Source organism: Euleptes europaea, chromosome 9 (genome assembly GCF_029931775.1).
Source record: "Euleptes europaea isolate rEulEur1 chromosome 9, rEulEur1.hap1, whole genome shotgun sequence".
Taxonomy (NCBI): Eukaryota; Metazoa; Chordata; class Lepidosauria; order Squamata; family Sphaerodactylidae; genus Euleptes; species Euleptes europaea.
In genome coordinates, this window is record NC_079320.1 from 9,335,758 (window position 1) to 9,344,422 (window position 8,665).

Sequence of the window (8,665 nt, forward strand, 5' to 3'; positions counted from 1 at the left end):
GTAACTGGGTGCCCGTCAGAGTGCATGTGTGTGTGTGTGTGTGGGGGTTTGGTCTGGTTTAAAAATTGGGTGTGTGCACCTAAAATTTAAGTATTGTGTTCTGGCCGGAAATAAAAAGTACTTTAGAAAAGCCGCTGATTTCTCTGGAAGGCCTTTTTTTTTTGAGGGTTGGTTAGTAAGCGGATTCCCTTTGTTGTTACACACTTAAATGTTTGCGTAGCTCAAGTTTTCGTTCAGATTGACTTTTGTGATTAAAAAACACACGTTTGCTTTCAGCTTTTTCCAAGTCGGCTCGGTTTTGTTGTCCAGGGCGATCATTTCCTCCTTTGAAAACGGAGGCGATCCTGCCCCAATTAAGGTGGTGAATGTTTGAATCTGCCATTATCTTAAGTAGTAGTTCTGATGTATCCACAAATGACTGCGTTTTTGTGTGTGTGTATACATTATAATGGCCATCATGTGTGAAATACTCAACGATCAGAGGTTGACCTACTTGTGAAGTCTTGGAATAACCAAACCAGGTACAGGTAATGAGAGGTTAGTCAGACTTGTGATAAAGTTTGCCATCTGATCTTGGTTCCCTTTTTTATTTTTCCTCTGCAAAGCGGTATATACTTTACAGATTCTTTACTAAGCAGCCTGATTTCATGTGGCTCGTTACTGTGTGTATTCCACATAGCCTCTGTGTATTCCATTGTTCTGAGTAGTGGCCAGTGTATGCTCTGGATGAAGAGGTGGACCAGCACCTGAGGTCTCGCAACTACTGCTGGCAGATATGACCCATTGCTGACTAGTTTCACCTGTCTGATCATTAATGTATCAATATAATAAACGAAAGCCTTTTTTTCCTTCCTTAGATTGTGCTTTTTAGGGTTTCTGAATCCCTTTTCTGACAACAGTTTTCAAAAGCAAGTGACTGAAATGTTTGGGAGGACCAGGCTTTTACTCCATCTGATCGGTGCATGCAAGAATGACTTTTGTGCAGTCATTAGTCGTGGGTCTCGTTGTCGCATCTAAGGTCCAGCAGCTGGCTGCTACTCGTACAGACTCGTACATAACCATGGCTCACACATTTAGAAACTTGGTACAACAAACAGAAGAGTGGGTCAAAGCACTTCCTGGTACATTAGGTTGATACACTGTTTAATAGAAAGAGCAGTCAGTAGGAGTGGGAAACCAACCCGGTTCACCAGATTAGTCTCCGTTGCTCATGTGGAGGAGTGGGGAATCAAACCCGGCTCTCCAGATTAGAGTCCACTCTTAACCACTACACCACACTGCTCTCTCCTTTTGTTAAAGCTAAGTAGCCCCAGTCCTGGTTTATTCCCTACTTGGCCCAATGACTGCATTACACCAGTCTGACAAGCAACAATTGTCCAAAAAACACATCCGTTCCCTGCTCTACCACTATTTATTTTTTATATTTATAGTGTTTGCGCTTTATAAAGCAACCTGAGACCCCCTCCAGCAAACTCCACTGTGAGAGCAGGGCTAAGGCATATTCACCAACCTTTGCTGCTGCCCGGTGGAGCTAATGCAGCCACTCAAGACTGGATAAAGTGTGCTCCCGGGCCCCCAGGGAGATGATCAGTAATGGCCTACCGCTCCTCATCTACCCCCGCAGTGCACAGCCACAAGGAAGGGTGGGGTATATTTTACTACACTACCAATGAAATAATAGAGGCCCGTGGCACAGAGCGGTAAGCTGCAGTCAAAAGCTGTGCTCACAACCTGAGTTTGATCCTGACAGAAGTCACTTTCAGGTAGCCGGCTCAAGGTTGACTCCGCCTTCCATTCTTCCGAGGAGGGTAAAATGAGTACCCAGCTTGCTGGGGGTAAAGTGTAGATGATTGGGGAAGGCACTGGCAAACCATCCCATAAACAAAGTCTGCCTAGTAAACGTCGGGATATGACATCAACCCATGGATCAGGAATGACCCGGTGCTTGCCCAGGGGATTACTTTTGCCTTTACCAATTAAATGTCACGGAGGCAGCCTCCTGGCTGTGCTAAGTCCGCATCCCACCCTGGGCAGGAAGATGCTCCAATGCACAGGTGGAGCAACTCTTGTTTTCCCTTAATTTTCATATCTGTTTGTTAAAGGTAAACACACTGAACGTAAAGCGACCCACGCTGTATTTCCTTAAATATTTGATTGTCTGCACAACATAACAGCGATAAAACACTAGCAGTCTACAGATTTGATTACATTCTGCAAGTTTCCAGTTAGCAGCCCTCTTCCCACAAAGCACATGACGTGGTTCACCTAGATGGCCACGGAAGGTCCAATCAGCATTTTCGAAGCTACTAAGCGGCCGGCACTCCATTATGTTTCAGAGTATATTCTCTAACACACTGACATTCCTAAAACCCTTTAGCTTACAGAGAGGAAATTACCCACCTTCTCACTATGAAATCATCCTAAATTTGCACAAACACATCCATACGGTCCTACTGCATCTACAGACTGAGTATGCAAACTGCACATTTTTACTTAAGCAGGCAAAATATTCAGGATTCAAAGTCCACTCTACTGGCTCAAAGAATTCACAATCAGTTTGTACCCCCCCCCCCGGGGTATCCTGCAAAAAATAGGTGTTTGAGGCTACCACCAGGCAGTTAAAAAAAGCCACCTTCTAGATCTTGGCCAAGTTTTTGGTAGCAAACTTGCAGATACCTCTGCAGTTTTTTTAAAAAAAAATTAAGCGCAGTGCAATTCACACATCACACACTCCCCCCTCAAGGTGCTTGGTGGAATAAATTTCCTTTTTTTAAGCAGCACATACAAAATCAGCCTCAACAAAAACTAATCTGAGGAAAACGGGTAAAAATATGGCTCTTTGTGGTGTCTCTCTCTGACTGGACACAATTGCCTTTAATTGTTTTCAGGAGTCATGCATTTCCATCTCAGGGCCTCTCAACAGTGTGATACAGGCTAATTTGAAAAAATAGAACATTGGTATGTGCCCTGTGTTAACTGGTAACACATGCCTCTCCTCCAGGGAGCTGTGTAACTCAGATATTACAGATTGTATGCGTCTGTGCATTCACTAGCTCTCTTAGAAAGTGGCTGCCGCTGGACCTGACTAGTTCCCGGAACTAATACAAGACACGCCCATCTGCAGGGCTGGCTTCCTGGGAGAAGTACCCTGTGTGCGTTCTTTCACAGGGTCATAGGTTGCACGCTTGCCGTGAGCTCTGATACACCTCCAAATTCACAGATAAGCCGTTCAACAGGGTCTTCTGTACCTGCCAAAGCAACCAACCTGCAGCGCTTGCTTCCAACTGCAGATGTTCAAGAGCATGGAACTCCTTTGCAGCAGAGACAGGACACTGAACCTTCAAAGGATGGCTCACTGAGGATCTGTAAACAATTAGTTAAGAGGCTGATTGTCGGTGCAATTATAGCACGCCCCGGCTCTCTGGTCCTGCAGGAGTTCTCTCCAAATCTGTCCAAGCAGCTGTACAGACATTCAGAAGAGACGGTGTTTCACAGTGGAGGTCAGCTGGTAGGCACAAAAGACGTTGGGCAGAACCGGCGGTTCTGAGTCTTTACGAGGGGCTGGCAGAATATTGCCGCATCAACTGTTTGTGACACCGGTTGCAGACCCGTTCCGGGTTGATGCTGGATGGAAGGGGCAGTTCGTTCGCCGAGCAAGCCTCGCAAAAGATCCCGCCGCAGTTCTTGCAAACGTTCTGAACGGGAGAAATGAGGAGCTAAGTTTTAACCAGGCGCCTGAATTCAGGTACAGTTTTCGCACTCAAAGAAAAAGGCAAGCATCTCATTCACTGGTTAACGTTTCAGCCAGATGCAAACAGGCTTCTCTCTGAATCACAGAGTTGGAAGGGGCCACCAGGGTCATCTAGTTCAACCCCCTGCACAACCCCTCTGCAACGATTCCTTCCTACCAAACCTATTGCTGGCTCAGATTGAGAGACTAGGAGGAATGGTTTGAGTGTCAAAGCAGGTCTAGGGAGGCCTGGGTTTCAATCCCTGCTTGCTAGGTGACTGAGCCAATTGCTTGCTTTCTCTGCCTAACCTACTTATCAGGATTGTGCTGAGCCATCAGCAGAAGAGCAGGATAAAAATATAATAAGGTATCTGCCGGCTCTCAGTCCTTTTTACAGATCCCCTGTAAAGTAGGTCAAGAAAATTTCTGCCAAGCAAAAAAAGAAGTTGGAGAATGCTACTTCTGCCAAAAAAAAGGCACATTGTCATGGCCTCTGTGCAGTCCCACATGGGATCCCATGTGGGACGGCACAGAGGACCACTTGATGAACACAGTTACAGGTAAGTGTATTGTTGTTTTTTATGAATTGTCCCTTGGACAACTGCAGAATACAGAACAGGGACCGAAAAGGGTCTCCCTAAGTTAACCACACCCTGACTTGGGCAGCCCAGCCTAGCTCAAACTCATCAGATCTTGGAAAGCTAAGCAGTATCAGCCCTGGTTAGCCCTTGGATGGGAGACCAGCAAGGAAGACCAGGGTCGTAAATTGGCTGCGACTTGATGGCAAAAGAACCCAAACATAACCACTCTTTGAATTAGATTCACCTTCTTTTGGTTTCGACTGCTTTCTTCTTGGCACAACTGGCACAGCTCCGACTTCCCAGGGCCAGAGGTCTGCTCCTAAACCATTTGGACAGAAACAAAAACAACATTAAACCCTGCTACCATGTAAGCATTAATCAAGACTGTATAAACATTAATCAAGACCGCAAAGTTTTCTCACCAATCCTCCAGCTTCTCATACAAAGTATTTCATGTAAGGATTGAAAGCAGGCATGGTATAGTGGTTAAGGTGTTGGACTAGGAACTGGGAAACACAGGTTTGAATCTCCACGTTGTCATGGAAGCTTGCTGGGTGACCTTGGGCCAGTCACACCCTCTCAGCCTTGACTCTGGCAAGTATTTGGATGGGAGACCTCTAAGGAATACCAGGGGTGTGATGTGGAGGCAGGCAATTGCAAACCACCTCTGTTGAGTCTCTTGCCTTGAAAACCCTACGGGGTCTCCATAAGTCAGCTGTGACTTGACAACAACAAAAGTTTGATAGAGCCCACATCTCTTTGAGGAGTTAAATCTGGCTCTTCACGATTAATGTTCATGCAGGCAAGTTGATCTGCAACTGTGCAAAGCAGCCATTTTAGGATCATGTGGCTTCGTATGTGAGAGCCACCGTGGTGTAGTGGTTTGGATTGGTGGACTCTGATCTGGAGAACCGGGTTTGATTCCCCACTCCTCCACATGAGCGGCAAACGCTAATCTGATGAACCGGGTTGGTTTCCTCACTCCAACACATAAGGCCAGCTGGGTGACCTTGGGCTAGTCACAGCTCTTAGAGCTCTCTCAGCCCCACCTACCTCACAGGGTGTCTGTTGTGGGGAGGGGAAGGGAAGGTGATTGTAAGCCGGTTTGAGTCTCTCTTAAGTGGTAGAGAAAGTCGGCATATAAAAACCAACTCTTCTATGTGGACAGGGTTTTTTAGGTCCAGGCAGTCTATATGCACTGTTGAGGTAGTACGGTAGCCAGAAGGCAAGGTATGTCATCTCCTTGAAGCATCCTTTTCACTAAAGTAAGGTTCATTTCAGTTCCTTCCAGAAATGGCTGTCCAAATGTTAACATGCAACATATCTTCGAACCCAACATAACAACTGAAAACTATCCACCCTGTTAAACAACACTCCAAAATAAAAAATGTTAGCTTCTCAGTATCCAAAACTTGTACAGAGACCAAACTATGAAGAGGTTCATCATTTTAATACATGAAAAATTCTCCCAGGGGCAAGGGATTTCCTGCTGCACCACACTAAGCAAAATAATTACTTACGTGCTCTTTTCGCCCACTAGGAGGCGCTCTACAAAAGAAACAAGATATATTCATTTAATAAACTATAAATTGGCTCTCAAACTTCTTTTGATTTCTCATTTTAAAAGAGTAGGCTTCTTACAAACCAATTATAGATACATACTCCTAGCACATCCAACTACTGTAGATCACAGAAGAACAACTGGTTTCAAAACACTTCTTGTTCTGTTCTTATAAACCTATCATTAGATTCTCATTTTCCTGGAGCAATGACTCACGTTTTCCTATAAGTATCTTTTCCGAACACAAGTTCTCATGTCTTTCTCTTCGCTTTTTCTCCTGATGAACTCTGTAAACATGAAAATGCACTCCCTCCCCTTCCGCAGAAGAACTAAAATCTTCAGAAAAGCACCCTGTAATTTTTCTTTACTTGACTTAAAATAATCTGATTGACCCAAGCGTCCCCAGAGGATGTCTGTGCAAACTATTCCTGAAAGCCACCAGACGGAGGGGATTCAGCAACCTCCCTAAAAAGCAGGTTCTATTCCTGAGCTGTTTTATAGGTTTGGAAGAACTTTATAACATTTATCCTAAACCGTGCACCTAACAGCCAAGGGAGGCTCCACCTACGGATCAAAAAAATCTGAAAGGGGAGGTGTCACTCAGGGCTAAGGCATACATTTCTGCACCCTCGGGGCACCCCAAGTTTGCAGGAAAATATGAAACCTTTTTTAAAGTTGCAGAACTGATAAGGTAGTAACAGCACCATCTACAAAGCATAGAGAAGCATGGGAGGGGGAAATTGAGCTGACATTAGCAATGTTTTTTTTTTTAATTCACTAATCTTTTTTCCAATGATAACAGGAATTCTTGTCCACCATAATCTCTCTGCTTGTTGCCTGATCCCTAACATGAATGTGTGTGTTTAAGTGCCGTCAAGCTGCTTCCGACTCATGGCAACCCTAAGACTCAAAGTCCTCCAAAACATCCTATCTTTAACAGCCTTGCTCAGGTCTTGCAAACTGGGGGCCGTGGCTTCCTTTATTGAGTCAATCCATCTCTTGTTGGGTCTTCCTCTTTTCCTGCTGCCTTCAACTTTTCCTAGCATGACTGTCTTTTCCAGTGACTCTTGTCCTCTCATCAGGTGACCAAAATACATCAGCCTCAGTCACTGCTTAGACAAGTCGCGGTCAGAATAGCTTCCTAAGATATGATGTGTAATGACTTGCACAACTGGAACACATGTTTAAGAAGTGGGCTTAATCATCCTCAGAGCATGTTTGAGGATGGCTGTCAGTGCATCCAGCTGGGATTGATGAGAATATCCACCAGCAGGCATGAAAAGGCTCAACGGGAACGCGGCGCCAGGAATCGTTCCAGATGTCACAAAACGGCTGCAAAACGGCTACGAAACAGACCCATGAATTTCAGTCTCCAATACTTAATGTGATTGCTAAAGTGAACAGACTAGGAAGAATGAAGCTAAAGCAATGAAGAAGAGGAAGCTTATTTTTACTCAGCCCATACTTGTTGGGAAGAAGGACTCCGTTCTCCTCCTTCACCGACGTTCTCCATGGAGAATCTTCCTCCTGGAGCCTGCTTCCAGAATCCTATTGAGAGAGGCAGATATGAGAATCAAAGCAGAGTATCTATCTATCCAGTGCATTTGTGTTCCATTTTTCCTTCAAGGAATGCTGGGCAAAGCACATGGTTCTTTCCCTGTTCCCTGCTTTTATGCCCACAACAGTCCAATTGGATAGGAGAGACTGAGAGGGTGTGATTTGCCCAAGGTCACCCAGCAAGCGTTCACGGAAGAACAAGGATTTAAGTCCGATGTTCCAGATTCCAGTCTGATCCTCTAACCCAAATTCTAGTCTGATCATCTCACCTTTTTGAGCCTGTGGGCATATGTGGAATTCTGACATGGTATGGTAGATGCAGCAGCAAAATGGCTGCCGCAGGAGGCAGAGCCAGCCACAAGAGGATTGCCACAGCTTAACCTCACAAAAAAAATCTGCACAGCCAACCAAATCTCCAATAGTCAATCAGAAGACTGGCTGGGCAAAAGCCCTACCTAGCCCCGCCTACTTCCTAAAAACACTCGGCAGACACCATGTCGGGTGTTCCTGCTCTAACCACTACACAACACTGTCTTGCCATCAAAAGCCTGGCTCTGTATTCGATGCCTGCTCCTATGTTTGCTGTCCCTAAGATTCCCTTTCTCCCAACAGCAGAACTGTTTGTTCCCCGTTAGCTGCCACAGACCTGAAAGCATCTGGAGTGCTCTGACACCAGCTCTCCCCACCAGAAGGCCCAGATAACAGATCTTAATTGTGGTATTTGGAATCGTCATGTGCATGTGTCACCTTGCATGGGGACATTTGAAAAACAAGAACAAAAAAGCTTAATTGAATTGGGCAGGCTTAACAATGAAAATGGAGATTGCGAGATAAGGGAAAAAAAAATATAAACACAGCTCAGGTTGTTTCAGGTATGTTGATGTGAAATGTGGAAAACACCAACACCCTAGCACGGTCCCCTCTCAAAGTGATCTCAGGAGGAGATTTTTATTCATTTGCTCTTCAACTTTGAGGGTGAAAAGTGCCATCCAGTCACAGTCAACTCATGGCAATCCCACAGGGTTTTCAAAGCAAAGATGTTCAGAGGTGGTTTCCCATTGCCTGCCCTTGCATAGCAAACCTGGACTTCCTTGGTGGTCACACATTCAGGTACTAACCAGGGCCAACCCTGCTTAGCTTCCAAGATCTGACGAGATCGGGCTAGCCTGGGCCATCTCAAAGCAACTTAAAAAAAGAAGGGAAGAAGAATGCTGGGAGATTACCATTCTTGGCCCA